The sequence below is a fragment of the Ambystoma mexicanum genome, chromosome 5p (assembly GCF_040938575.1).
Source record: "Ambystoma mexicanum isolate Mex_15411 chromosome 5p, UKY_AmexF1_1, whole genome shotgun sequence".
NCBI lineage: Eukaryota > Metazoa > Chordata > Amphibia > Caudata > Ambystomatidae > Ambystoma > Ambystoma mexicanum.
The window spans coordinates 741,671,528-741,697,989 of record NC_090930.1 but is presented as its reverse complement, the minus strand read 5'-3'; the positions used below and the strand labels follow the sequence as shown (position 1 = coordinate 741,697,989).

The 26,462-nt window shown below is 39.3% G+C and overlaps 23 non-coding genes across 23 annotated transcripts; 11 read left to right on the top strand and 12 right to left on the bottom strand.

The window, feature by feature from the left end:
- Nucleotides 1-134: 134 nt before the first annotated feature.
- Nucleotides 135-206, bottom strand: TRNAQ-UUG (transfer RNA glutamine (anticodon UUG)). Its single transcript has one exon. It is a non-coding gene; the product is annotated as a tRNA-Gln (tRNA).
- Nucleotides 207-465: 259 nt separating this feature from the next.
- TRNAQ-CUG (transfer RNA glutamine (anticodon CUG)) lies at nucleotides 466-537 on the top strand. The gene has a single exon. It is a non-coding gene; the product is annotated as a tRNA-Gln (tRNA).
- Nucleotides 538-1,418: 881 nt separating this feature from the next.
- Nucleotides 1,419-1,490, bottom strand: TRNAQ-UUG (transfer RNA glutamine (anticodon UUG)). The gene has a single exon. It is a non-coding gene; the product is annotated as a tRNA-Gln (tRNA).
- A 2,362-nt stretch (nucleotides 1,491-3,852) lies between these two features.
- TRNAQ-CUG (transfer RNA glutamine (anticodon CUG)) lies at nucleotides 3,853-3,924 on the top strand. The gene has a single exon. It is a non-coding gene; the product is annotated as a tRNA-Gln (tRNA).
- A 913-nt stretch (nucleotides 3,925-4,837) lies between these two features.
- Nucleotides 4,838-4,909, bottom strand: TRNAQ-UUG (transfer RNA glutamine (anticodon UUG)). The gene has a single exon. It is a non-coding gene; the product is annotated as a tRNA-Gln (tRNA).
- Nucleotides 4,910-5,168: 259 nt separating this feature from the next.
- Nucleotides 5,169-5,240, top strand: TRNAQ-CUG (transfer RNA glutamine (anticodon CUG)). Its single transcript has one exon. It is a non-coding gene; the product is annotated as a tRNA-Gln (tRNA).
- Nucleotides 5,241-6,121: 881 nt separating this feature from the next.
- TRNAQ-UUG (transfer RNA glutamine (anticodon UUG)) lies at nucleotides 6,122-6,193 on the bottom strand. The gene has a single exon. It is a non-coding gene; the product is annotated as a tRNA-Gln (tRNA).
- A 2,381-nt stretch (nucleotides 6,194-8,574) lies between these two features.
- TRNAQ-CUG (transfer RNA glutamine (anticodon CUG)) lies at nucleotides 8,575-8,646 on the top strand. Its single transcript has one exon. It is a non-coding gene; the product is annotated as a tRNA-Gln (tRNA).
- A 913-nt stretch (nucleotides 8,647-9,559) lies between these two features.
- TRNAQ-UUG (transfer RNA glutamine (anticodon UUG)) lies at nucleotides 9,560-9,631 on the bottom strand. The gene has a single exon. It is a non-coding gene; the product is annotated as a tRNA-Gln (tRNA).
- A 259-nt stretch (nucleotides 9,632-9,890) lies between these two features.
- Nucleotides 9,891-9,962, top strand: TRNAQ-CUG (transfer RNA glutamine (anticodon CUG)). Its single transcript has one exon. It is a non-coding gene; the product is annotated as a tRNA-Gln (tRNA).
- An 881-nt stretch (nucleotides 9,963-10,843) lies between these two features.
- TRNAQ-UUG (transfer RNA glutamine (anticodon UUG)) lies at nucleotides 10,844-10,915 on the bottom strand. The gene has a single exon. It is a non-coding gene; the product is annotated as a tRNA-Gln (tRNA).
- Nucleotides 10,916-13,288: 2,373 nt separating this feature from the next.
- Nucleotides 13,289-13,360, top strand: TRNAQ-CUG (transfer RNA glutamine (anticodon CUG)). The gene has a single exon. It is a non-coding gene; the product is annotated as a tRNA-Gln (tRNA).
- A 913-nt stretch (nucleotides 13,361-14,273) lies between these two features.
- Nucleotides 14,274-14,345, bottom strand: TRNAQ-UUG (transfer RNA glutamine (anticodon UUG)). Its single transcript has one exon. It is a non-coding gene; the product is annotated as a tRNA-Gln (tRNA).
- A 259-nt stretch (nucleotides 14,346-14,604) lies between these two features.
- On the top strand, nucleotides 14,605-14,676 carry TRNAQ-CUG (transfer RNA glutamine (anticodon CUG)). The gene has a single exon. It is a non-coding gene; the product is annotated as a tRNA-Gln (tRNA).
- Nucleotides 14,677-15,557: 881 nt separating this feature from the next.
- On the bottom strand, nucleotides 15,558-15,629 carry TRNAQ-UUG (transfer RNA glutamine (anticodon UUG)). Its single transcript has one exon. It is a non-coding gene; the product is annotated as a tRNA-Gln (tRNA).
- A 2,382-nt stretch (nucleotides 15,630-18,011) lies between these two features.
- On the top strand, nucleotides 18,012-18,083 carry TRNAQ-CUG (transfer RNA glutamine (anticodon CUG)). The gene has a single exon. It is a non-coding gene; the product is annotated as a tRNA-Gln (tRNA).
- Nucleotides 18,084-18,996: 913 nt separating this feature from the next.
- TRNAQ-UUG (transfer RNA glutamine (anticodon UUG)) lies at nucleotides 18,997-19,068 on the bottom strand. Its single transcript has one exon. It is a non-coding gene; the product is annotated as a tRNA-Gln (tRNA).
- A 259-nt stretch (nucleotides 19,069-19,327) lies between these two features.
- On the top strand, nucleotides 19,328-19,399 carry TRNAQ-CUG (transfer RNA glutamine (anticodon CUG)). Its single transcript has one exon. It is a non-coding gene; the product is annotated as a tRNA-Gln (tRNA).
- An 881-nt stretch (nucleotides 19,400-20,280) lies between these two features.
- Nucleotides 20,281-20,352, bottom strand: TRNAQ-UUG (transfer RNA glutamine (anticodon UUG)). Its single transcript has one exon. It is a non-coding gene; the product is annotated as a tRNA-Gln (tRNA).
- A 2,236-nt stretch (nucleotides 20,353-22,588) lies between these two features.
- On the top strand, nucleotides 22,589-22,660 carry TRNAQ-CUG (transfer RNA glutamine (anticodon CUG)). The gene has a single exon. It is a non-coding gene; the product is annotated as a tRNA-Gln (tRNA).
- Nucleotides 22,661-23,573: 913 nt separating this feature from the next.
- On the bottom strand, nucleotides 23,574-23,645 carry TRNAQ-UUG (transfer RNA glutamine (anticodon UUG)). The gene has a single exon. It is a non-coding gene; the product is annotated as a tRNA-Gln (tRNA).
- A 259-nt stretch (nucleotides 23,646-23,904) lies between these two features.
- TRNAQ-CUG (transfer RNA glutamine (anticodon CUG)) lies at nucleotides 23,905-23,976 on the top strand. The gene has a single exon. It is a non-coding gene; the product is annotated as a tRNA-Gln (tRNA).
- Nucleotides 23,977-24,857: 881 nt separating this feature from the next.
- Nucleotides 24,858-24,929, bottom strand: TRNAQ-UUG (transfer RNA glutamine (anticodon UUG)). Its single transcript has one exon. It is a non-coding gene; the product is annotated as a tRNA-Gln (tRNA).
- Nucleotides 24,930-26,462: the final 1,533 nt, after the last annotated feature.

Here is a 26,462-nt window from a genome sequence, read left to right as displayed (position 1 = left end):
TGGATTTTTATGAAAAGTTATGCCAGAGAGTGAGAGCGAAAATGAATACCCTACACCATTAACCTTATGAATATTACTATCTTTGGCCTATAATTTAAGACAACAAGGAGACAAAGTGTGTTAGAGCAAGAGAGAGGTTCCACCGAGACTTGAACTCGGATCGCTGGATTCAAAGTCCAAAGTGCTAACCATTACACCATGGAACCCTTGTTGAGCAGATCTTCATAAGGGCAATGAGAATATAGGGCACAGTCAAGATTTTTACTGACCTATAGTAACCGTTTACTGATATTATATCGAAGCAGCACTGTTGCTGTTGGATGCTGTGCAATCGCAAAGTATTGGCTTCATGTCTCATTTGGATCAAATTCTTCCTCTGGAGTCTAATGATATAGGAATATTACATATTTTCTCTGATGTGCTCTGTTTTTCCAGAATGAAGTGCATCATGCTACTGAATATGTGGGTTCCATGGTGTAATGGTTAGCACTCTGGACTCTGAATCCAGCGATCCGAGTTCAAGTCTCGGTGGGACCTTGGGGCTGCTTCTCTTTTAGAGTTGCCTTTCATTTGCAGATAGATATAACAGCAATAGCTTTGCTTTACAGCCCACTTTGATGGCAGTCTTCTTTGACCAAAGAATATTAATAGTTTCTGGGGATGACTCTCTTTTGCCACAAAGAAACTGCCCACTCTCATATCTCCAAAGCTCCAAGGTATAATGGCTATTAAACTGGCTTTTGATCTCAGCGATTTGCATTGAAAGCCCAGGAGGCCCCTAAAATCAGTTGAATTGTTTCCTGATAATTTAGAGTTTATTTCTTCTTTCGAGAAAGGTATGATCCAAATAAAGTAAGTACATTTAAACAAGGGCACTTGATCAGTAAATGCACTACTTTCTAGAACTCATAACTCTTGTAAGTTATAAAAAGTTTGCTCTCCATACAGTTTGTCAACTCAAAGAATTACATTTTTTACACATTTAATAAGACCATCAAATTGCTTGAAACATAGGAATGATTGTGAAAGTGAATATGATTCACCAAAATAATTGTATAACATTTTTTAATGTTAATAAAATAGGGCTTTTTCCAATCTTTTCACATCAATGTTGTTTCTGCATGTTCCAGTGAGCAGAGAATCTACTGCACATAGTGTGTACATTTTTCTTTTCATAGAGTTAAGGTTGGACATTATTCATCTGTGGAAAATGTTTCTGAGAGATATCTGGGTGCCCACTCTGATTGACCTTAGGGATTGTACATTAACAATATGTAGTTGCATCACTGTATTGGTATCAGGCACCAAAGTGCATTTAAATGTAATGTCGTGCAGAGAGAGTCGACTGAACTTCTGAATATTAACTCTGTTGAATTGTAATTTGAGAAATTAGAAAATGGAGTGTAAGAGCAAGATAACGGTCCCACCGAGACTTGAACTCAGATCGTTGGATTCAAAGTCCAAAGTGCTAACCATTACACCATGGAACACTTGCAAGATGCACCTGAGAGCGTTGAATCAGAAATGGCAATATAGAGCACATTTACAATTTTTACAGATTCATAGTCCCAATTGACTGATATCATACAAACACAGCGATGTTGTCGATTGACGTTGTGCTATAGCAATCTCTGTGCTTTATAGAGCATGTAGATCAAATTCTTCCTCTTGAGGCATATGATTAAGCAATATTAAATATTGTTTCTGACTGCCTCTGTTTTGGCATAATGAAGTTCAGCATTTGCGGAAGTATTTAGGTTCCATGGTCTAATGGTTAGTAGGCTGGACTCTGAATTTAGTAATCTGACATGTTATAGCTATATTTTGTTTTCCTTTGGGTGTATTGTCATTTTATGCACATAGATTTCCTAGCAGTGGCTGTGATGAATAGTTCAATTTGATAGCAGCTTCCTTTTGAGAATTTGAAAAAAAAAGAATTAAATAGTCTCTCTGGATGACTCTGCTTTGATTTCTATGTGCACATCCCTTTTGCGTTTCAGAGGGATTGACCAACATACACAACAGTGCTTGGAAGACCTCTTCCTCCCTCATGGCATGTAAAGCTAACCTCTCTCCTACCGTGTGTTTTTTTACTTTTTAACTTCCCCTTCCGAGTCATGATCATGTAACTGAATTTACATTTTTAGATTTTAACTGCAGTAGTTGCTTGTTTTTCATTTTTATTTTTTGTGTACGCATACATCCCTTTTTGTGGGGAGGGGGGAGTGATGTCTGTTTACTTATATTAGCTAATATAGGTCATTTTATGTCCGCTTACAATATGTGTCAGGATTTTTTATGTCGTTTCCAATCAATGTCTAATATCAAGTGGTTTGCAGCAGTCATACAAAGGCACGTAACACCCCCAAAACACCTACATAAGTTAGAAATACTCCGGAAGAGTACTCAGTTTATGAAAAGGCGGTGAATCCCAAATAGAACTGTAAATGTAAGCTAGCAAGCAGACTGTGCACCCCTGTTTGGAACTATGACCTGTGTGTTGCCCTCTATTAACAGAACAATGTAACTGCAGCCCATGTCACATAAAATAGAAAGTAGAGATTATGCAAATTAACTCCCAGAAGAGCCTGGTGTCACCCCAAAAGGTGTCATGCTTTTCACACCAAGAAACATCCACACATAGATCCCTGCGAACCTCAAAAACGTACAGGAAACCCTGTCCAGCGCTTTGCTCCCAGAGGAGATAAGGTTGAAAAACCACCCTATGTTAAAAGTGTCCATAATCCATGCCAGCTGCCCTGTCTATAGAACCTGGCCGTTCGTGGCTGATCGGGGCCTAGGGGCATGAGTGGAAGGGTTTAACCTGCCTGGGTTCTTGGGCATGGTTTCATTATGCCTCAGTTTACAATGGCACTCTGCCACTTTGTCAGGCTTTAAAGAAGCCTGACTCCTGCAGAGCAAAAGATCTGATTATTTCCTTACATGTTTTGTACGTAAGAATGCGGATGGTGCTCTGAGCCTCCTATGGTGGTTATTAAGCATGGTATACATACCATAGCATGTAACTGTGCCTACAAATGGAACATTTTGTTCATTTATTAGGGAGTTGTGAAAATGGCAAAATCAAATTGCCATTACTGACACAGACCAGCTGCCGCTGTCCGGACATTTCGTCGAAAGACATTTCGTCGAAAGACATTTGGTCGACGTAATTTGGTCGAAAGCCAAATGGTCGATTTTTTAATTTATTTATATATATATTTTTTAGGTTGTAGTTTAGGGAAAAAAAGGGGGTTGGGGGGACCCCCCCAAACCCCCCCCCCAAAACAAATTTGAAAATAAAAAACAAAGCAATTCGACCATTTGGTTTTCGACCAAATGGTTTCGACCAATTGTCCTGTCGACAAATTTTTTTCGACGAAATGTCTGGCAACCCAGCTGCCGACTGTTGCTATTGACAGGAGTTCCAGGTGTATAAACTGAGGAGATCACCAGTTCAATTACCTGTGAACGCATTTTGAAGCTCATTCACAACCAGTTCATGCCCGTTCTCTCCATTTTGGCTTTCTGGCTGGCCGAGGGGCCCTTCAGTAATGTTCTTTGCTAACCATTACACCATGGGCCCCTTGCTGGTGCAACCTGACAGAGTTGTAACAGAAATGAGAATCGAGATCTCATGCATCATTTTAACAAACTCATATTCCTAGCCCACGGATATTATGCAAATGTGGAACTGTTTAGTTGGTTGTTGCGCAATAGCAAACTCTTTGCTTTACAGCTCATTTGGATAGGATTCTTCCTCTGGAGGCATAAGATAAAAGAATATTGCATACATTCTCTAAAAGGCTCTTTTTTTGCTGCAATGACGTTCATCATGTCACTAAGTATGTAGGTTCTATGGTGTAATGGTTAGCACTCTGGACTCTGAATCCAGCGATCCGAGTTCAAATCTCGGTGGGACCTTGGGAATTACTGTGTTTGTTTTCCTCCCAGTGTCTTGTTTTAATAGCAATGACGCTGCTGTGTCGCCCACTTTCATAGCATTATTCCCTGGGTGCATTTGAAAAAAGAAAGATTTTCCATGGATGACACTCTTTAGCCACAATGAAACCCACCACTTTCTGTGGTGTGAAAGACCCATGGTGTAATGGTAGCACCCTGGAGGTTGAATCCAATAATTTGCATTCAAATCTCTGTAAGAGTTTACCATCAGTCGAACCTTTCCCTTATCGTTCATTGTGGATGTCTTCTTTGAAGAAAGGTATGATCCAACTAAAGTAAGTACATTCACAAATGGGCCCTTGGTCGGTACAAACAGTATTTATACACCTCAGGCCTTTTGTGAATTAAGAAAAGTGTGTTCTTCGTTCTATTTTTCATCTCAAACTGATACCTTCATTTTACAAACATGTAAAGACTGTTAAGACGCTTGATTAATATCATTGATTCTGAATGTGGTCGCTTTTCATAGGATTAACCCTTTAACAATTTTGAAAGAGAATGGCGATACAATAGAGCTGCTTTTCCCAAAATGGTATTATTAATGTTGTTGCTGCATCTTCAAGTAAAAAGAGAATCCATTGGGTCACAGATTGAGCATGTTTCTTAACATTGAGTTAAGTTTGAAAATTTCAAATCTTTTATGTATGTTTCCGATGCAGATCTGCCCATCGACTCAGAATGACCTCACTGTTCATACATTTAAAAAAAATGCATAAAGGTTAAGGTGCTAGGCACAAAAGTGGATTTTTATGAAAAGTTATGCCAGAGAGTGAGAGCGAAAATGAATACCCTACACCATTAACCTTATGAATATTACTATCTTTGGCCTATAATTTAAGACAACAAGGAGACAAAGTGTGTTAGAGCAAGAGAGAGGTTCCACCGAGACTTGAACTCGGATCGCTGGATTCAAAGTCCAAAGTGCTAACCATTACACCATGGAACCCTTGTTGAGCAGAGCTTCATAAGGGCAATGAGAATATAGGGCACAGTCAAGATTTTTACTGACCTATAGTAACCGTTTACTGATATTATATCGAAGCAGCACTGTTGCTGTTGGATGCTGTGCAATCGCAAAGTATTGGCTTCATGTCTCATTTGGATCAAATTCTTCCTCTGGAGTCTAATGATATAGGAATATTACATATTTTCTCTGATGTGCTCTGTTTTTCCAGAATGAAGTGCATCATGCTACTGAATATGTGGGTTCCATGGTGTAATGGTTAGCACTCTGGACTCTGAATCCAGCGATCCGAGTTCAAGTCTCGGTGGGACCTTGGGGCTGCTTCTCTTTTAGAGTTGCCTTTCATTTGCAGATAGATATAACAGCAATAGCTTTGCTTTACAGCCCACTTTGATGGCAGTCTTCTTTGACCAAAGAATATTAATAGTTTCTGGGGATGACTCTCTTTTGCCACAAAGAAACTGCCCACTCTCATATCTCCAAAGCTCCAAGGTATAATGGCTATTAAACTGGCTTTTGATCTCAGCGATTTGCATTGAAAGCCCAGGAGGCCCCTAAAATCAGTTGAATTGTTTCCTGATAATTTAGAGTTTATTTCTTCTTTCGAGAAAGGTGTGATCCAAATAAAGTAAGTACATTTAAACAAGGGCACTTGATCAGTAAATGCACTACTTTCTAGAACTCCTAACTCTTGTAAGTTATAAAAAGTTTGCTCTCCATACAGTTTGTCAACTCAAAGAATTACATTTTTTACACATTTAATAAGACCATCAAATTGCTTGAAACATAGGAATGATTGTGAAAGTGAATATGATTCACCAAAATAATTGTATAACATTTTTTAATGTTAATAAAATAGGGCTTTTTCCAATCTTTTCACATCAATGTTGTTTCTGCATGTTCCAGTGAGCAGAGAATCTACTGCACATAGTGTGTACATTTTTCTTTTCATAGAGTTAAGGTTGGACATTATTCATCTGTGGAAAATGTTTCTGAGAGATATCTGGGTGCCCACTCTGATTGACCTTAGAGATTGTACATTAACGATATGTAGTTGCATCACTGTATTGGTATCAGGCACCAAAGTGCATTTAAATGTAATGTCGTGCAGAGAGAGTCGACTGAACTTCTGAATATTAACTCTGTTGAATTGTAATTTGAGAAATTAGAAAATGGAGTGTAAGAGCAAGATAACGGTCCCACCGAGACTTGAACTCGGATCGTTGGATTCAAAGTCCAAAGTGCTAACCATTACACCATGGAACCCTTGCAAGATGCACCTGAGAGCGTTGAATCAGAAATGGCAATATAGAGCACATTTACAATTTTTACAGATTCATAGTCCCAATTGACTGATATCATACAAACACAGCGATGTTGTCGATTGACGTTGTGCTATAGCAATCTCTGTGCTTTATAGAGCATGTAGATCAAATTCTTCCTCTTGAGGCATATGATTAAGCAATATTAAATATTGTTTCTGACTGCCTCTGTTTTGGCATAATGAAGTTCAGCATTTGCGGAAGTATTTAGGTTCCATGGTCTAATGGTTAGTAGGCTGGACTCTGAATTTAGTAATCTGACATGTTATAGCTATATTTTGTTTTCCTTTGGGTGTATTGTCATTTTATGCACATAGATTTCCTAGCAGTGGCTGTGATGAATAGTTCAATTTGATAGCAGCTTCCTTTTGAGAATTTGAAAAAAAAAGAATTAAATAGTCTCTCTGGATGACTCTGCTTTGATTTCTATGTGCACATCCCTTTTGCGTTTCAGAGGGATTGACCAACATACACAACAGTGCTTGGAAGACCTCTTCCTCCCTCATGGCATGTAAAGCTAACCTCTCTCCTACCGTGTGTTTTTTTACTTTTTAACTTCCCCTTCCGAGTCATGATCATGTAACTGAATTTACATTTTTAGATTTTAACTGCAGTAGTTGCTTGTTTTTCATTTTTATTTTTTGTGTACGCATACATCCCTTTTTGTGGGGAGGGGGGAGTGATGTCTGTTTACTTATATTAGCTAATATAGGTCATTTTATGTCCGCTTACAATATGTGTCAGGATTTTTTATGTCGTTTCCAATCAATGTCTAATATCAAGTGGTTTGCAGCAGTCATACAAAGGCACGTAACACCCCCAAAACACCTACATAAGTTAGAAATACTCCGGAAGAGTACTCAGTTTATGAAAAGGCGGTGAATCCCAAATAGAACTGTAAATGTAAGCTAGCAAGCAGACTGTGCACCCCTGTTTGGAACTATGACCTGTGTGTTGCCCTCTATTAACAGAACAATGTAACTGCAGCCCATGTCACATAAAATAGAAAGTAGAGATTATGCAAATTAACTCCCAGAAGAGCCTGGTGTCACCCCAAAAGGTGTCATGCTTTTCACACCAAGAAACATCCACACATAGATCCCTGCGAACCTCAAAAACGTACAGGAAACCCTGTCCAGCGCTTTGCTCCCAGAGGAGATAAGGTTGAAAAACCACCCTATGTTAAAAGTGTCCATAATCCATGCCAGCTGCCCTGTCTATAGAACCTGGCCGTTCGTGGCCATTCGGGGCCTAGGGGCATGAGTGGAAGGGTTTAACCTGCCTGGGTTCTTGGGCATGGTTTCATTATGCCTCAGTTTACAATGGCACTCTGCCACTTTGTCAGGCTTTAAAGAAGCCTGACTCCTGCAGAGCAAAAGATCTGATTATTTCCTTACATGTTTTGTACGTAAGAATGCGGATGGTGCTCTGAGCCTCCTATGGTGGTTATTAAGCATGGTATACATACCATAGCATGTAACTGTGCCTACAAATGGAACATTTTGTTCATTTATTAGGGAGTTGTGAAAATGGCAAAATCAAATTGCCATTACTGACACAGACCAGTTGCCGCTGTCCGGACATTTCGTCGAAAGACATTTGGTCGAAAGACATTTGGTCGACGTAATTTGGTCGAAAGCCAAATGGTCGATTTTTTAATTTATTTATATATATATTTTTTAGGTTGTAGTTTAGGGAAAAAAAGGGGTTTTTAGAAAAAAAGGGGGTTGGGGGGACCCCCCCAAACCCCCCCCCCCCCAAAAAATTTGAAAATAAAAAACAAAGCAATTCGACCATTTGGTTTTCGACCAAATGGTTTCGACCAATTGTCCTGTCGACAAATTTTTTTCGACGAAATGTCTGGCAACCCAGCTGCCGACTGTTGCTATTGACAGGAGTTCCAGGTGTATAAACTGAGGAGATCACCAGTTCAATTACCTGTGAACGCATTTTGAAGCTCATTCACAACCAGTTCATGCCCGTTCTCTCCATTTTGGCTTTCTGGCTGGCCGAGGGGCCCTTCAGTAATGTTCTTTGCTAACCATTACACCATGGGCCCCTTGCTGGTGCAACCTGACAGAGTTGTAACAGAAATGAGAATCGAGATCTCATGCATCATTTTAACAAACTCATATTCCTAGCCCACGGATATTATGCAAATGGGGAACTGTTTAGTTGGTTGTTGCGCAATAGCAAACTCTTTGCTTTACAGCTCATTTGGATAGGATTCTTCCTCTGGAGGCATAAAATAAAAGAATATTGCATACATTCTCTAAAAGGCTCTTTTTTTGCTGCAATGACGTTCATCATGTCACTAAGTATGTAGGTTCCATGGTGTAATGGTTAGCACTCTGGACTCTGAATCCAGCGATCCGAGTTCAAATCTCGGTGGGACCTTGGGAATTACTGTGTTTGTTTTCCTCTCAGTGTCTTGTTTTAATAGCAATGACGCTGCTGTGTCGCCCACTTTCATAGCATTATTCCCTGGGTGCATTTGAAAAAAGAAAGATTTTCCATGGATGACGCTCTTTAGCCACAATGAAACCCACCACTTTCTGTGGTGTGAAAGACCCATGGTGTAATGGTAGCACCCTGGAGGTTGAATCCAATAATTTGCATTCAAATCTCTGTAAGAGTTTACCATCAGTCGAACCTTTCCCTTATCGTTTATTGTGGATGTCTTCTTTGAAGAAAGGTATGATTCAACTAAAGTAAGTACATTCACAAATGGGCCCTTGGTCGGTACAAACAGTATTTATACACCTCAGGCCTTTTGTGAATTAAGAAAAGTGTGTTCTTCGTTCTATTTTTCATCTCAAACTGATACCTTCATTTTACAAACATGTAAAGACTGTTAAGACGCTTGATTAATATCATTGATTCTGAATGTGGTCGCTTTTCATAGGATTAACCCTTTAACAATTTTGAAAGAGAATGGCGATACAATAGAGCTGCTTTTCCCAAAATGGTATTATTAATGTTGTTGCTGCATCTTCAAGTAAAAAGAGAATCCATTGGGTCACAGATTGAGCATGTTTCTTAACATTGAGTTAAGTTTGAAAATTTCAAATCTTTTATGTATGTTTCCGATGCAGATCTGCCCATTGACTCAGAATGACCTCACTGTTCATACATTTAAAAAAAATGCATAAAGGTTAAGGTGCTAGGCACAAAAGTGGATTTTTATGAAAAGTTATGCCAGAGAGTGAGAGCGAAAATGAATACCCTACACCATTAACCTTATGAATATTACTATCTTTGGCCTATAATTTAAGACAACAAGGAGACAAAGTGTGTTAGAGCAAGAGAGAGGTTCCACCGAGACTTGAACTCGGATCGCTGGATTCAAAGTCCAAAGTGCTAACCATTACACCATGGAACCCTTGTTGAGCAGAGCTTCATAAGGGCAATGAGAATATAGGGCACAGTCAAGATTTTTACTGACCTATAGTAACCGTTTACTGATATTATATCGAAGCAGCACTGTTGCTGTTGGATGCTGTGCAATCGCAAAGTATTGGCTTCATGTCTCATTTGGATCAAATTCTTCCTCTGGAGTCTAATGATATAGGAATATTACATATTTTCTCTGATGTGCTCTGTTTTTCCAGAATGAAGTGCATCATGCTACTGAATATGTGGGTTCCATGGTGTAATGGTTAGCACTCTGGACTCTGAATCCAGCGATCCGAGTTCAAGTCTCGGTGGGACCTTGGGGCTGCTTCTCTTTTAGAGTTGCCTTTCATTTGCAGATAGATATAACAGCAATAGCTTTGCTTTACAGCCCACTTTGATGGCAGTCTTCTTTGACCAAAGAATATTAATAGTTTCTGGGGATGACTCTCTTTTGCCACAAAGAAACTGCCCACTCTCATATCTCCAAAGCTCCAAGGTATAATGGCTATTAAACTGGCTTTTGATCTCAGCGATTTGCATTGAAAGCCCAGGAGGCCCCTAAAATCAGTTGAATTGTTTCCTGATAATTTAGAGTTTATTTCTTCTTTCGAGAAAGGTGTGATCCAAATAAAGTAAGTACATTTAAACAAGGGCACTTGATCAGTAAATGCACTACTTTCTAGAACTCATAACTCTTGTAAGTTATAAAAAGTTTGCTCTCCATACAGTTTGTCAACTCAAAGAATTACATTTTTTACACATTTAATAAGCCCATCAAATTGCTTGAAACATAGGAATGATTGTGAAAGTGAATATGATTCACCAAAATAATTGTATAACATTTTTTAATGTTAATAAAATAGGGCTTTTTCCAATCTTTTCACATCAATGTTGTTTCTGCATGTTCCAGTGAGCAGAGAATCTACTGCACATAGTGTGTACATTTTTCTTTTCATAGAGTTAAGGTTGGACATTATTCATCTGTGGAAAATGTTTCTGAGAGATATCTGGGTGCCCACTCTGATTGACCTTAGGGATTGTACATTAACGATATGTAGTTGCATCACTGTATTGGTATCAGGCACCAAAGTGCATTTAAATGTAATGTCGTGCAGAGAGAGTCGACTGAACTTCTGAATATTAACTCTGTTGAATTGTAATTTGAGAAATTAGAAAATGGAGTGTAAGAGCAAGATAACGGTCCCACCGAGACTTGAACTCGGACCGTTGGATTCAAAGTCCAAAGTGCTAACCATTACACCATGGAACCCTTGCAAGATGCACCTGAGAGCGTTGAATCAGAAATGGCAATATAGAGCACATTTACAATTTTTACAGATTCATAGTCCCAATTGACTGATATCATACAAACACAGCGATGTTGTCGATTGACATTGTGCTATAGCAATCTCTGTGCTTTATAGAGCATGTAGATCAAATTCTTCCTCTTGAGGCATATGATTAAGCAATATTAAATATTGTTTCTGACTGCCTCTGTTTTGGCATAATGAAGTTCAGCATTTGCGGAAGTATTTAGGTTCCATGGTCTAATGGTTAGTAGGCTGGACTCTGAATTTAGTAATCTGACATGTTATAGCTATATTTTGTTTTCCTTTGGGTGTATTGTCATTTTATGCACATAGATTTCCTAGCAGTGGCTGTGATGAATAGTTCAATTTGATAGCAGCTTCCTTTTGAGAATTTGAAAAAAAAAGAATTAAATAGTCTCTCTGGATGACTCTGCTTTGATTTCTATGTGCACATCCCTTTTGCGTTTCAGAGGGATTGACCAACATACACAACAGTGCTTGGAAGACCTCTTCCTCCCTCATGGCATGTAAAGCTAACCTCTCTCCTACCGTGTGTTTTTTTACTTTTTAACTTCCCCTTCCGAGTCATGATCATGTAACTGAATTTACATTTTTAGATTTTAACTGCAGTAGTTGCTTGTTTTTCATTTTTATTTTTTGTGTACGCATACATCCCTTTTTGTGGGGAGGGGGGAGTGATGTCTGTTTACTTATATTAGCTAATATAGGTCATTTTATGTCCGCTTACAATATGTGTCAGGATTTTTTATGTCGTTTCCAATCAATGTCTAATATCAAGTGGTTTGCAGCAGTCATACAAAGGCACGTAACACCCCCAAAACACCTACATAAGTTAGAAATACTCCGGAAGAGTACTCAGTTTATGAAAAGGCGGTGAATCCCAAATAGAACTGTAAATGTAAGCTAGCAAGCAGACTGTGCACCCCTGTTTGGAACTATGACCTGTGTGTTGCCCTCTATTAACAGAACAATGTAACTGCAGCCCATGTCACATAAAATAGAAAGTAGAGATTATGCAAATTAACTCCCAGAAGAGCCTGGTGTCACCCCAAAAGGTGTCATGCTTTTCACACCAAGAAACATCCACACATAGATCCCTGCGAACCTCAAAAACGTACAGGAAACCCTGTCCAGCGCTTTGCTCCCAGAGGAGATAAGGTTGAAAAACCACCCTATGTTAAAAGTGTCCATAATCCATGCCAGCTGCCCTGTCTATAGAACCTGGCCGTTCGTGGCCATTCGGGGCATGAGTGGAAGGGTTTAACCTGCCTGGGTTCTTGGGCATGGTTTCATCATGCCTCAGTTTACAATGGCACTCTGCCACTTTGTCAGGCTTTAAAGAAGCCTGACTCCTGCAGAGCAAAAGATCTGATTATTTCCTTACATGTTTTGTACGTAAGAATGCGGATGGTGCTCTGAGCCTCCTATGGTGGTTATTAAGCATGGTATACATACCATAGCATGTAACTGTGCCTACAAATGGAACATTTTGTTCATTTATTAGGGAGTTGTGAAAATGGCAAAATCAAATTGCCATTACTGACACAGACCAGCTGCCGCTGTCCGGACATTTCGTCGAAAGACATTTCGTCGAAAGACATTTGGTCGACGTAATTTGGTCGAAAGCCAAATGGTCGATTTTTTAATTTATTTATATATATATTTTTTAGGTTGTAGTTTAGGGAAAAAAAGGGGTTTTTAGAAAAAAAGGGGGTTGGGGGGACCCCCCCAAACCCCCCCCCCCAAAAAAAATTTGAAAATAAAAAACAAAGCAATTCGACCATTTGGTTTTCGACCAAATGGTTTCGACCAATTGTCCTGTCGACAAATTTTTTTCGACGAAATGTCTGGCAACCCAGCTGCCGACTGTTGCTATTGACAGGAGTTCCAGGTGTATAAACTGAGGAGATCACCAGTTCAATTACCTGTGAACGCATTTTGAAGCTCATTCACAACCAGTTCATGCCCGTTCTCTCCATTTTGGCTTTCTGGCTGGCCGAGGGGCCCTTCAGTAATGTTCTTTGCTAACCATTACACCATGGGCCCCTTGCTGGTGCAACCTGACAGAGTTGTAACAGAAATGAGAATCGAGATCTCATGCATCATTTTAACAAACTCATATTCCTAGCCCACGGATATTATGCAAATGGGGAACTGTTTAGTTGGTTGTTGCGCAATAGCAAACTCTTTGCTTTACAGCTCATTTGGATAGGATTCTTCCTCTGGAGGCATAAGATAAAAGAATATTGCATACATTCTCTAAAAGGCTTTTTTTTTGCTGCAATGACGTTCATCATGTCACTAAGTATGTAGGTTCCATGGTGTAATGGTTAGCACTCTGGACTCTGAATCCAGCGATCCGAGTTCAAATCTCGGTGGGACCTTGGGAATTACTGTGTTTGTTTTCCTCCCAGTGTCTTGTTTTAATAGCAATGACGCTGCTGTGTCGCCCACTTTCATAGCATTATTCCCTGGGTGCATTTGAAAAAAGAAAGATTTTCCATGGATGACGCTCTTTAGCCACAATGAAACCCACCACTTTCTGTGGTGTGAAAGACCCATGGTGTAATGGTAGCACCCTGGAGGTTGAATCCAATAATTTGCATTCAAATCTCTGTAAGAGTTTACCATCAGTCGAACCTTTCCCTTATCGTTTATTGTGGATGTCTTCTTTGAAGAAAGGTATGATCCAACTAAAGTAAGTACATTCACGAATGGGCCCTTGGTCGGTACAAACAGTATTTATACACCTCAGGCCTTTTGTGAATTAAGAAAAGTGTGTTCTTCGTTCTATTTTTCATCTCAAACTGATACCTTCATTTTACAAACATGTAAAGACTGTTAAGACGCTTGATTAATATCATTGATTCTGAATGTGGTCGCTTTTCATAGGATTAACCCTTTAACAATTTTGAAAGAGAATGGCGATACAATAGAGCTGCTTTTCCCAAAATGGTATTATTAATGTTGTTGCTGCATCTTCAAGTAAAAAGAGAATCCATTGGGTCACAGATTGAGCATGTTTCTTAACATTGAGTTAAGTTTGAAAATTTCAAATCTTTTATGTCTGTTTCCGATGCAGATCTGCCCATCGACTCAGAATGACCTCACTGTTCATACATTTAAAAAAAATGCATAAAGGTTAAGGTGCTAGGCACAAAAGTGGATTTTTATGAAAAGTTATGCCAGAGAGTGAGAGCGAAAATGAATACCCTACACCATTAACCTTATGAATATTACTATCTTTGGCCTATAATTTAAGACAACAAGGAGACAAAGTGTGTTAGAGCAAGAGAGAGGTTCCACCGAGACTTGAACTCGGATCGCTGGATTCAAAGTCCAAAGTGCTAACCATTACACCATGGAACCCTTGTTGAGCAGAGCTTCATAAGGGCAATGAGAATATAGGGCACAGTCAAGATTTTTACTGACCTATAGTAACCGTTTACTGATATTATATCGAAGCAGCACTGTTGCTGTTGGATGCTGTGCAATCGCAAAGTATTGGCTTCATGTCTCATTTGGATCAAATTCTTCCTCTGGAGTCTAATGATATAGGAATATTACATATTTTCTCTGATGTGCTCTGTTTTTCCAGAATGAAGTGCATCATGCTACTGAATATGTGGGTTCCATGGTGTAATGGTTAGCACTCTGGACTCTGAATCCAGCGATCCGAGTTCAAGTCTCTGTGGGACCTTGGGGCTGCTTCTCTTTTAGAGTTGCCTTTCATTTGCAGATAGATATAACAGCAATAGCTTTGCTTTACAGCCCACTTTGATGGCAGTCTTCTTTGACCAAAGAATATTAATAGTTTCTGGGGATGACTCTCTTTTGCCACAAAGAAACTGCCCACTCTCATATCTCCAAAGCTCCAAGGTATAATGGCTATTAAACTGGCTTTTGATCTCAGCGATTTGCATTGAAAGCCCAGGAGGCCCCTAAAATCAGTTGAATTGTTTCCTGATAATTTAGAGTTTATTTCTTCTTTCGAGAAAGGTGTTATCCAAATAAAGTAAGTACATTTAAACAAGGGCACTTGATCAGTAAATGCACTACTTTCTAGAACTCATAACTCTTGTAAGTTATAAAAAGTTTGCTCTCCATACAGTTTGTCAACTCAAAGAATTACATTTTTTACACATTTAATAAGACCATCAAATTGCTTGAAACATAGGAATGATTGTGAAAGTGAATATGATTCACCAAAATAATTGTATAACATTTTTTAATGTTAATAAAATAGGGCTTTTTCCAATCTTTTCACATCAATGTTGTTTCTGCATGTTCCAGTGAGCAGAGAATCTACTGCACATAGTGTGTACATTTTTCTTTTCATAGAGTTAAGGTTGGACATTATTCATCTGTGGAAAATGTTTCTGAGAGATATCTGGGTGCCCACTCTGATTGACCTTAGGGATTGTACATTAACGATATGTAGTTGCATCACTGTATTGGTATCAGGCACCAAAGTGCATTTAAATGTAATGTCGTGCAGAGAGAGTCGACTGAACTTCTGAATATTAACTCTGTTGAATTGTAATTTGAGAAATTAGAAAATGGAGTGTAAGAGCAAGATAACGGTCCCACCGAGACTTGAACTCGGATCGTTGGATTCAAAGTCCAAAGTGCTAACCATTACACCATGGAACCCTTGCAAGATGCACCTGAGAGCGTTGAATCAGAAATGGCAATATAGAGCACATTTACAATTTTTACAGATTCATAGTCCCAATTGACTGATATCATACAAACACAGCGATGTTGTCGATTGACGTTGTGCTATAGCAATCTCTGTGCTTTATAGAGCATGTAGATCAAATTCTTCCTCTTGAGGCATATGAATAAGCAATATTAAATATTGTTTCTGACTGCCTCTGTTTTGGCATAATGAAGTTCAGCATTTGCGGAAGTATTTAGGTTCCATGGTCTAATGGTTAGTAGGCTGGACTCTGAATTTAGTAATCTGACATGTTATAGCTATATTTTGTTTTCCTTTGGGTGTATTGTCATTTTATGCACATAGATTTCCTAGCAGTGGCTGTGATGAATAGTTCAATTTGATAGCAGCTTCCTTTTGAGAATTTGAAAAAAAAAGAATTAAATAGTCTCTCTGGATGACTCTGCTTTGATTTCTATGTGCACATCCCTTTTGAGTTTCAGAGGGATTGACCAACATACACAACAGTGCTTGGAAGACCTCTTCCTCCCTCATGGCATGTAAAGCTAACCTCTCTCCTACCGTGTGTTTTTTTACTTTTTAACTTCCCCTTCCGAGTCATGATCATGTAACTGAATTTACATTTTTAGATTTTAACTGCAGTAGTTGCTTGTTTTTCATTTTTATTTTTTGTGTACGCATACATCCCTTTTTGTGGGGAGGGGGGAGTGATGTCTGTTTACTTATATTAGCTAATATAGGTCATTTTATGTCCGCTTACAATATGTGTCAGGATTTTTTATGTCGTTTCCAATCAATGTCTAATATCAAGTGGTTTGCAGCAGTCATACAAAGGCACGTAACACCCCCAAAACACCTACATAAGTTAGAAATACTCCGGAAGAGTACTCAGTTTATGAAAAGGCGGTGAATCCCAAATAGAACTGTAAATGTAAGCTAGCAAGCAGACCGTGCACCCCTGTTTGGAACTATGACCTGTGTGTTGCCCTCTATTAACAGAACAATGTAACTGCAGCCCATGTCACATAAAATAGAAAGTAGAGATTATGCAAATTAACTCCCAGAAGAGCCTGGTGTCACCCCAAAAGGTGTCATGCTTTTCACACCAAGAAACATCCACACATAGATCCCTGCGAACCTCAAAAACGTACAGGAAACCCTGTCCAGCGCTTTGCTCCCAGAGGAGATAAGGTTGAAAAACCACCCTATGTTAAAAGTGTCCATAATCCATGCCAGCTGCCCTGTCTATAGAACTTGGCCGTTCGTGGACGTTCGGGGCCTAGGGGCATGAGTGGAAGGGTTTAACCTGCCTGGGTTCTTGGGCATGGTTTCATCATGCCTCAGTTTACAATGGCACTCTGCCACTTTGTCAGGCTTTAAAGAAGCCTGACTCCTGCAGAGCAAAAGATCTGATTATTTCCTTACATGTTTTGTACGTAAGAATGCGGATGGTGTTCTGAGCCTCCTATGGTGGTTATTAAGCATGGTATACATACCATAGCATGTAACTGTGCCTACAAATGGAACATTTTGTTCATTTATTAGGGAGTTGTGAAAATGGCAAAATCAAATTGCCATTACTGACACAGACCAGCTGCCGCTGTCCGGACATTTCGTCGAAAGACATTTGGTCGAAAGACATTTGGTCGACGTAATTTGGTCGAAAGCCAAATGGTCGATTTTTTTATTTATTTATATATATATTTTTTAGGTTGTAGTTTAGGTAAAAAAAGGGGTTTTTAGAAAAAAAGGGGGTTGGGGGGACCCCCCCAAACCCCCTCCCAAAAAAAAATGTGAAAATAAAAAACAAAGTAATTCGACCATTTGGTTTTCGACCAAATGGTTTCGACCAATTGTCCTGTCGACACATTTTTTTCGACGAAATGTCTGGCAACCCAGCTGCCGACTGTTGCTATTGACAGGAGTTCCAGGTGTATAAACTGAGGAGATCACCAGTTCAATTACCTGTGAACGCATTTTGAAGCTCATTCACAACCAGTTCATGCCCGTTCTCTCCATTTTGGCTTTCTGGCTGGCCGAGGGGCCCTTCAGTAATGTTCTTTGCTAACCATTACACCATGGGCCCCTTGCTGGTGCAACCTGACAGAGTTGTAACAGAAATGAGAATCGAGATCTCATGCATCATTTTAACAAACTCATATTCCTAGCCCACGGATATTATTTGCAAATGTGGAACTGTTTAGTTGGTTGTTGCGCAATAGCAAACTCTTTGCTTTACAGCTCATTTGGATAGGATTCTTCCTCTGGAGGCATAAGATAAAAGAATATTGCATACATTCTCTAAAAGGCTCTTTTTTTGCTGCAATGACGTTCATCATGTCACTAAGTATGTAGGTTCCATGGTGTAATGGTTAGCACTCTGGACTCTGAATCCAGCGATCCGAGTTCAAATCTCGGTGGGACCTTGGGAATTACTGTGTTTGTTTTCCTCCCAGTGTCTTGTTTTAATAGCAATGACGCTGCTGTGTCGCCCACTTTCATAGCATTATTCCCTGGGTGCATTTGAAAAAAGAAAGATTTTCCATGGATGACGCTCTTTAGCCACAATGAAACCCACCACTTTCTGTGGTGTGAAAGACCCATGGTGTAATGGTAGCACCCTGGAGGTTGAATCCAATAATTTGCATTCAAATCTCTGTAAGAGTTTACCATCAGTCAAACCTTTCCCTTATCGTTTATTGTGGATGTCTTCTTTGAAGAAAGGTATGATCCAACTAAAGTAAGTACATTCACGAATGGGCCCTTGGTCGGTACAAACAGTATTTATACACCTCAGGCCTTTTGTGAATTAAGAAAAGTGTGTTCTTCGTTCTATTTTTCATCTCAAACTGATACCTTCATTTTACAAACATGTAAAGACTGTTAAGACGCTTGATTAATATCATTGATTCTGAATGTGGTCGCTTTTCATAGGATTAACCCTTTAACAATTTTGAAAGAGAATGGCGATACAATAGAGCTGCTTTTCCCAAAATGGTATTATTAATGTTGTTGCTGCATCTTCAAGTAAAAAGAGAATCCATTGGGTCACAGATTGAGCATGTTTCTTAACATTGAGTTAAGTTTGAAAATTTCAAATCTTTTATGTATGTTTCCGATGCAGATCTGCCCATCGACTCAGAATGACCTCACTGTTCATACATTTAAAAAAAATGCATAAAGGTTAAGGTGCTAGGCACAAAAGTGGATTTTTATGAAAAGTTATGCCAGAGAGTGAGAGCGAAAATGAATACCCTACACCACTAACCTTATGAATATTACTATCTTTGGCCTATAATTTAAGACAACAAGGAGACAAAGTGTGTTAGAGCAAGAGAGAGGTTCCACCGAGACTTGAACTCGGATCGCTGGATTCAAAGTCCAAAGTGCTAACCATTACACCATGGAACCCTTGTTGAGCAGAGCTTCATAAGGGCAATGAGAATATAGGGCACAGTCAAGATTTTTACTGACCTATAGTAACCGTTTACTGTTATTATATCGAAGCAGCACTGTTGCTGTTGGATGCTGTGCAATCGCAAAGTATTGGCTTCATGTCTCATTTGGATCAAATTCTTCCTCTGGAGTCTAATGATATAGGAATATTACATATTTTCTCTGATGTGCTCTGTTTTTCCAGAATGAAGTGCATCATGCTACTGAATATGTGGGTTCCATGGTGTAATGGTTAGCACTCTGGACTCTGAATCCAGCGATCCGAGTTCAAGTCTCGGTGGGACCTTGGGGCTGCTTCTCTTTTAGAGTTGCCTTTCATTTGCAGATAGATATAACAGCAATAGCTTTGCTTTACAGCCCACTTTGATGGCAGTCTTCTTTGACCAAAGAATATTAATAGTTTCTGGGGATGACTCTCTTTTGCCACAAAGAAACTGCCCACTCTCATATCTCCAAAGCTCCAAGGTATAATGGCTATTAAACTGGCTTTTGATCTCAGCGATTTGCATTGAAAGCCCAGGAGGCCCCTAAAATCAGTTGAATTGTTTCCTGATAATTTAGAGTTTATTTCTTCTTTCGAGAAAGGTGTGATCCAAATAAAGTAAGTACATTTAAACAAGGGCACTTGATCAGTAAATGCACTACTTTCTAGAACTCATAACTCTTGTAAGTTATAAAAAGTTTGCTCTCCATACAGTTTGTCAACTCAAAGAATTACATTTTTTACACATTTAATAAGACCATCAAATTGCTTGAAACATAGGAATGATTGTGAAAGTGAATATGATTCACCAAAATAATTGTATAACATTTTTTAATGTTAATAAAATAGGGCTTTTTCCAATCTTTTCACATCAATGTTGTTTCTGCATGTTCCAGTGAGCAGAGAATCTACTGCACATAGTGTGTACATTTTTCTTTTCATAGAGTTAAGGTTGGACATTATTCATCTGTGGAAAATGTTTCTGAGAGATATCTGGGTGCCCACTCTGATTGACCTTAAGGATTGTACATTAACGATATGTAGTTGCATCACTGTATTGGTATCAGGCACCAAAGTGCATTTAAATATAATGTCGTGCAGAGAGAGTCGACTGAACTTCTGAATATTAACTCTGTTGAATTGTAATTTGAGAAATTAGAAAATGGAGTGTAAGAGCAAGATAACGGTCCCACCGAGACTTGAACGCGGATCGTTGGATTCAAAGTCCAAAGTGCTAACCATTACACCATGGAACCCTTGCAAGATGCACCTGAGAGCGATGAATCAGAAATGGCAATATAGAGCACATTTACAATTTTTACAGATTCATAGTCCCAATTGACTGATATCATACAAACACAGCGATGTTGTCGATTGACGTTGTGCTATAGCAATCTCTGTGCTTTATAGAGCATGTAGATCAAATTCTTCCTCTTGAGGCATATGATTAAGCAATATTAAATATTGTTTCTGACTGCCTCTGTTTTGGCATAATGAAGTTCAGCATTTGCGGAAGTATTTAGGTTCCATGGTCTAATGGTTAGTAGGCTGGACTCTGAATTCAGTAATCTGACATGTTATAGCTATATTTTGTTTTCCTTTGGGTGTATTGTCATTTTATGCACATAGATTTCCTAGCAGTGGCTGTGATGAATAGTTCAATTTGATAGCAGCTTCCTTTTGAGAATTTGAAAAAAAAAGAATTAAATAGTCTCTCTGGATGACTCTGCTTTGATTTCTATGTGCACATCCCTTTTGCGTTTCAGAGGGATTGACCAACATACACAACAGTGCTTGGAAGACCTCTTCCTCCCTCATGGCATGTAAAGCTAACCTCTCTCCTACCGTGTGTTTTTTTACTTTTTAACTTCCCCTTCCGAGTCATGATCATGTAACTGAATTTACATTTTATGTCCGCTTACAATATGTGTCAGGATTTTTTATGTCGTTTCCAATCAATGTCTAATATCAAGTTTTTTGCAGCAGTCATACAAAGGCACGTAACACCCCCAAAACACCTACATAAATTAGAAATACTCCGGAAGAGTACTCAGTTTATGAAAAGGCGGTGAATCCCAAATAGAACTGTAAATGTAAGCTAGCAAGCAGACCGTGCACCCCTGTTTGGAACTATGACCTGTGTGTTGCCCTCTATTAACAGAACAATGTAACTGCAGCCCATGTCACATGAAATAGAAAGTAGAGATTATGCAAATTAACTCCCAGAAGAGCCTGGTGTCACCCCAAAAGGTGTCATGCTTTTCACACCAAGAAACATCCACACATAGATCCCTGCGAACCTCAAAAACGTACAGGAAACCCTGTCCAGCGCTTTGCTCCCAGAGGAGATAAGGTTGAAAAACCACCCTATGTTAAAAGTGTCCATAATCCATGCCAGCTGCCCTGTCTATAGAACCTGGCCGTTCGTGGCCACTCGGGGCCTAGGGGCATGAGTGGAAAGGTTTAACCTGCCTGGGTTCTTGGGCATGGTTTCATCATGCCTCAGTTTACAATGGCACTCTGCCACTTTGTCAGGCTTTAAAGAAGCCTGACTCCTGCAGAGCAAAAGATCTGATTATTTCCTTACATGTTTTGTACGTAAGAATGCGGATGGTGCTCTGAGCCTCCTATGGTGGTTATTAAGCATGGTATACATACCATAGCATGTAACTGTGCCTACAAATGGAACATTTTGTTCATTTATTAGGGAGTTGTGAAAATGGCAAAATCAAATTGCCATTACTGACACAGACCAGCTGCCGCTGTCCGGACATTTCGTCGAAAGACATTTGGTCGACGTAATTTGGTCGAAAGCCAAATGGTCGATTTTTTTATATATATATTTTTTAGGTTGTAGTTTAGGGAAAAAAAGGGGTTTTTAGAAAAAAAGGGGGTTGGGGGGACCCCCCCAAACCCCCCCCCCCAAAAAAAATGTGAAAATAAAAAACAAAGCAATTCGACCATTTGGTTTTCGACCAAATGGTTTCGACCAATTGTCCTGTCGACAAATTTTTTTCGACGAAATGTCTGGCAACCCAGCTGCCGACTGTTGCTATTGACAGGAGTTCCAGGTGTATAAACTGAGGAGATCACCAGTTCAATTACCTGTGAACGCATTTTGAAGCTCATTCACAACCAGTTCATGCCCGTTCTCTCCATTTTGGCTTTCTGGCTGGCCGAGGGGCCCTTCAGTAATGTTCTTTGCTAACCATTACACCATGGGCCCCTTGCTGGTGCAACCTGACAGAGTTGTAACAGAAATGAGAATCGAGATCTCATGCATCATTTTAACAAACTCATATTCCTAGCCCACGGATATTATGCAAATGTGGAACTGTTTAGTTGGTTGTTGCGCAATAGCAAACTCTTTGCTTTACAGCTCATTTGGATAGGATTCTTCCTCTGGAGGCATAAGATAAAAGAATATTGCATACATTCTCTAAAAGGCTCTTTTCTTGCTGCAATGACGTTCATCATGTCACTAAGTATGTAGGTTCCATGGTGTAATGGTTAGCACTCTGGACTCTGAATCCAGCGATCCGAATTCAAATCTCGGTGGGACCTTGGGAATTACTGTGTTTGTTTTCCTCTCAGTGTCTTGTTTTAATAGCAATGACGCTGCTGTGTCGTCCACTTTCATAGCATTATTCCCTGGGTGCATTTGAAAAAAGAAAGATTTTCCATGGATGACGCTCTTTAGCCACAATGAAACCCACCACTTTCTGTGGTGTGAAAGACCCATGGTGTAATGGTAGCACCCTGGAGGTTGAATCCAATAATTTGCATTCAAATCTCTGTAAGAGTTTACCATCAGTCGAACCTTTCCCTTATCGTTTATTGTGGATGTCTTCTTTGAAGAAAGGTATGATCCAACTAAAGTAAGTACATTCACGAATGGGCCCTTGGTCGGTACAAACAGTATTTATACACCTCAGGCCTTTTGTGAATTAAGAAAAGTGTGTTCTTCGTTCTATTTTTCATCTCAAACTGATACCTTCATTTTACAAACATGTAAAGACTGTTAAGACGCTTGATTAATATCATTGATTCTGAATGTGGTCGCTTTTCATAGGATTAACCCTTTAACAATTTTGAAAGAGAATGGCGATACAATAGAGCTGCTTTTCCCAAAATGGTATTATTAATGTTGTTGCTGCATCTTCAAGTAAAAAGAGAATCCATTGAGTCACAGATTGAGCATGTTTCTTAACATTGAGTTAAGTTTGAAAATTTCAAATCTTTTATGTATGTTTCCGATGCAGATCTGCCCATCGACTCAGAATGACCTCACTGTTCATACATTTAAAAAAAATGCATAAAGGTTAAGGTGCTAGGCACAAAAGTGGATTTTTATGAAAAGTTATGCCAGAGAGTGAGAGCGAAAATGAATACCCTACACCACTAACCTTATGAATATTACTATCTTTGGCCTATAATTTAAGACAACAAGGAGACAAAGTGTGTTAGAGCAAGAGAGAGGTTCCACCGAGACTTGAACTCGGATCGCTGGATTCAAAGTCCAAAGTGCTAACCATTACACCATGGAACCCTTGCTGAGCAGAGCTTCATAAGGGCAATGAGAATATAGGGCACAGTCAAGATTTTTACTGACCTATAGTAACCGTTTACTGATATTATATCGAAGCAGCACTGTTGCTGTTGGATGCTGTGCAATCGCAAAGTATTGGCTTCATGTCTCATTTGGATCAAATTCTTCCTCTGGAGTCTAATGATATAGGAATATTACATATTTTCTCTGATGTGCTCTGTTTTTCCAGAATGAAGTGCATCATGCTACTGAATATGTGGGTTCCATGGTGTAATGGTTAGCACTCTGGACTCTGAATCCAGCGATCCGAGTTCAAGTCTCGGTGGGACCTTGGGGCTGCTTCTCTTTTAGAGTTGCCTTTCATTTGCAGATATATATAACAGCAATAGCTTTGCTTTACAGCCCACTTTGATGGCAGTCTTCTTTGACCAAAGAATATTAATAGTTTCTGGGGATGACTCTCTTTTGCCACAAAGAAACTGCCCACTCTCATATCTCCAAAGCTCCAAGGTATAATGGCTATTAAACTGGCTTTTGATCTCAGCGATTTGCATTGAAAGCCCAGGAGGCCCCTAAAATCAGTTGAATTGTTTCCTGATAATTTAGAGTTTATTTCTTCTTTCGAGAAAGGTGTGATCCAAATAAAGTAAGTACATTTAAACAAGGGCACTTGATCAGTAAATGCACTACTTTCTAGAACTCATAACTCTTGTAAGTTATAAAAAGTTTGCTCTCCATACAGTTTGTCAACTCAAAGAATTACATTTTTTACACATTTAATAAGACCATCAAATTGCTTGAAACATAGGAATGATTGTGAAAGTGAATATGATTCACCAAAATAATTGTATAACATTTTTTAATGTTAATAAAATAGGGCTTTTTCCAATCTTTTCACATCAATGTTGTTTCTGCATGTTCCAGTGAGCAGAGAATCTACTGCACATAGTGTGTACATTTTTCTTTTCATAGAGTTAAGGTTGGACATTATTCATCTGTGGAAAATGTTTCTGAGAGATATCTGGGTGTCCACTCTGATTGACCTTAGGGATTGTACATTAACGATATGTAGTTGCATCACTGTATTGGTATCAGGCACCAAAGTGCATTTAAATATAATGTCGTGCAGAGAGAGTCGACTGAACTTCTGAATATTAACTCTGTTGAATTGTAATTTGAGAAATTAGAAAATGGAGTGTAAGAGCAAGATAACGGTCCCACCGAGACTTGAACTCAGATCGTTGGATTCAAAGTCCAAAGTGCTAACCATTACACCATGGAACCCTTGCAAGATGCACCTGAGAGCGATGAATCAGAAATGGCAATATAGAGCACATTTACAATTTTTACAGATTCATAGTCCCAATTGACTGATATCATACAAACACAGCGATGTTGTCGATTGACGTTGTGCTATAGCAATCTCTGTGCTTTATAGAGCATGTAGATCAAATTCTTCCTCTTGAGGCATATGATTAAGCAATATTAAATATTGTTTCTGACTGCCTCTGTTTTGGCATAATGAAGTTCAGCATTTGCGGAAGTATTTAGGTTCCATGGTCTAATGGTTAGTAGGCTGGACTCTGAATTTAGTAATCTGACATGTTATAGCTATATTTTGTTTTCCTTTGGGTGTATTGTCATTTTATGCACATAGATTTCCTAGCAGTGGCTGTGATGAATAGTTCAATTTGATAGCAGCTTCCTTTTGAGAATTTGAAAAAAAAAGAATTAAATAGTCTCTCTGGATGACTCTGCTTTGATTTCTATGTGCACATCCCTTTTGCGTTTCAGAGGGATTGACCAACATACACAACAGTGCTTGGAAGACCTCTTCCTCCCTCATGGCATGTAAAGCTAACCTCTCTCCTACCGTGTGTTTTTTTACTTTTTAACTTCCCCTTCCGAGTAATGATCATGTAACTGAATTTACATTTTATGTCCGCTTACAATATGTGTCAGGATTTTTTATGTCGTTTCCAATCAATGTCTAATATCAAGTGGTGTGCAGCAGTCATACAAAGGCACGTAACACCCCCAAAACACCTACATAAATTAGAAATACTCCGGAAGAGTACTCAGTTTATGAAAAGGCGGTGAATCCCAAATAGAACTGTAAATGTAAGCTAGCAAGCAGACCGTGCACCCCTGTTTGGAACTATGACCTGTGTGTTGCCCTCTATTAACAGAACAATGTAACTGCAGCCCATGTCACATAAAATAGAAAGTAGAGATTATGCAAATTAACTCCCAGAAGAGCCTGGTGTCACCCCAAAAGGTGTCATGCTTTTCACACCAAGAAACATCCACACATAGATCCCTGCGAACCTCAAAAACGTACAGGAAACCCTGTCCAGCGCTTTGCTCCCAGAGGAGATAAGGTTGAAAAACCACCCTATGTTAAAAGTGTCCATAATCCATGCCAGCTGCCCTGTCTATAGAACCTGGCCGTTCGTGGCCACTCGGGGCCTAGGGGCATGAGTGGAAAGGTTTAACCTGCCTGGGTTCTTGGGCATGGTTTCATCATGCCTCAGTTTACAATGGCACTCTGCCACTTTGTCAGGCTTTAAAGAAGCCTGACTCCTGCAGAGCAAAAGATCTGATTATTTCCTTACATGTTTTGTACGTAAGAATGCGGATGGTGGTTATTAAGCATGGTATACATACCATAGCATGTAACTGTGCCTACAAATGGAACATTTTGTTCATTTATTAGGGAGTTGTGAAAATGGCAAAATCAAATTGCCATTACTGACACAGACCAGCTGCCGCTGTCCGGACATTTCGTCGAAAGACATTTGGTTGAAAGACATTTGG